Raw genomic sequence first — 2,500 nt, forward strand, 5'->3', positions numbered from 1 at the left:
TATGAATGAGAATACTTTTTAAAAATTGAGTATCCCAGTCTTTCTGCTGGGGTGTTGTATCCCTTTCAGCCTGGGTTGGCCTTGGCATGTAGCGCCGGGGCCAGCCTCTTATGAATTAATGATTTAAATTGTGTTGTTGGGGGCATAGAAACACTTTCATTCAAATTTTTTAAAAGGGAAACAACTTAACTGTGAAAACTTAGGTCCACTGCAGCACCATATCGGTTCTTACACTTAAATACAACACAGGTGCAAGGCATTTTTACTAATTGACTTGCCTAATCTGAAGGACCTCGGAATAAAACCTTCTTTCTTATCTAGATTTCAGTGCCTTAATCGGGCAATCGCGCAGCACAGGTAGCCCACGGTTCCGCCGCGAGAGAGGGCTCCTATCAGGCGTGCGGTGCCGCCCACAGAGCATCCTCCATTACTTTAAATCTCCTTGGCTAAGGGTGTCTTTTCAGTGACCTGGGGCCAGTCACGTGACTTTCGCCCTGAACAATAATGTTGGTATTGTTCCAGTCAGCGGTTCTCCCTGGTCTTCTGTCTGCTGTCAAGCAATCGTTGTATCAGATCTATCTGTCTGCGTTTTGTGGATGTTTCAACTTACTCTTTCGCCACCTCAGAATTACAAAGTTCTATCTGTCATTTTGGCCGTTTTGAGTCACTAAGACCATGAGGTCAGCAACTAAATTTTAATGTTCTATCTGCTCTATCAAACTCGTAAGAACATTAATCGAACATCGTTGTTAAGATTATATTTAAAGAATTGCATTCGAAAAAGCTTGACGTGCCGTATTGTAAAACTAAAAAAAAAAAATTGACGCTAAATTTCTCAAAACTAGGTGGACTACTGAGTGGATAGAACTTTGTAATTCTGAGGTAACGGTTTGTTGCGGGTTCTATTTGTAACGCATCACATAGTGGGTCTACATACTACAGACTACATGATGAGATATGGTTTGTTCTGAAATCAATTACTATTCTACCCCGAGGAAACTCACATGAACAAAAAGTAAGGCTCCCCCTGCTCTAGCGTTTACCATTCACAAACGTTAACGTTCAAATTCTCAAAAGTACATAAAATCCAGATAGAACCTTTTAATCGCAAACGGCGAAGAGCCAGGCCGGTTCACACAGGTGAAGGGTCAGCGAGGGGGGGTATGGGAGGGCGTAACTCTCGCCACCAGGACCCTCCCAGTGCTGTGCGAGTTGTGATGCATCTTTAACGTCCACGAGTGACACCAATATTCACATTATTTCAGAATTTCAGCAGAAGAACAATGTTCCCGCGTGCTTAAGAATGTTTGATGACTGGTCTTCGTAGCTATATAAACAGATCGACGTTACTCTTCACTCCTTACCCCACTATAGTTTTTCACGACTCTAGATCTATATGTCACGTTTGTGCTAATACAATATATAGCAAAAAATAATCAGAATAGATAATATATTTGAAAGGGGGAAAAAAACACCACCTTTCTTTGGGAATACAAAGGTGCGTTTTTAGATCCTTCAACCATTCTGACTTGCAAAGTTACAAAACCAGGTCGTGATTCGAACGTACGTGAAAACAACCAAATTGAGTCCCGCGCACTCAAATTATGACCTTTTAATGCAGTTTTGAGCGTCGGAAAACTTTAACCAAATTGAAACCAACTGTAAAGCCACACTGTGAGTACCGTCTGCAAGAGTTGGGAGACAGAAAACTGCCAGGTTACAGCTTTGCGCGCGTGTGTAGGAGTTGTTGGTTGTTCACGAAGGTACCGTGTTGTTCCTAGATCTATCCGCGTGCAGTTGCTGAGATATACAACAGAGAGCATGCCGCCATTCTTTCAACAAAGCCGACATCTCCTCCGTGCGGTCAACATCCGATATCTGTCCGTGTTTGTTGTGGTCGTATCCTGGTCTGTGTCGGACGCTTGGTTCTCGGGTCACTTTGGCTTCCGCCCCGGACTGATGGGGTTTGAGGAGCCCAGTGATGATTTGTGGGACGATCACCGTGCAGCGTTCGACGACTTTGAGATGGGGCCGGGAGGGGGGATCTGGGGAGACTGGTTGGGAGGAGGAGGAGGAAGAGGAGGAGGAAACTTGTTAGGAGGGGGAGGAGGAGGGGGAGGAAGCTGGTTCGGAAGAGGAAGAGGAGGCTGGTTCGGAGAAGAAGATCAAGGAGAGGAAGATGGTGGATGGAAAAAGTGGATGGCTAAGAGAATGAAGACAGATGAACTGGACTCGGATGACAGATATTTCGGCATGGGCAGATTTAGAACTCACGGCAGTGTTGAGCCGTCAGGTTTAGGCCGAGGGTTTGGTTTGAGCAGCGGAGGAGGAGGAGAAGAAAGAGAAGACGACGGAAGGATAGGCTGGAGGGCTTCTAGAGGAATGGAGACAGATGAACTGGACTCGGATGACGGAGATTTCGGCCTGGGTAGATCTAGTCGGACTCGCGGCAGTGTGGGACAGTTAGGGTCAGGCCGGGGGTTTGGTTTGAGCAACAGTT

The sequence above is a fragment of the Aplysia californica genome, unplaced genomic scaffold (assembly GCF_000002075.1).
Source record: "Aplysia californica isolate F4 #8 unplaced genomic scaffold, AplCal3.0 scaffold00154, whole genome shotgun sequence".
NCBI classification, from domain to species: domain Eukaryota; kingdom Metazoa; phylum Mollusca; class Gastropoda; order Aplysiida; family Aplysiidae; genus Aplysia; species Aplysia californica.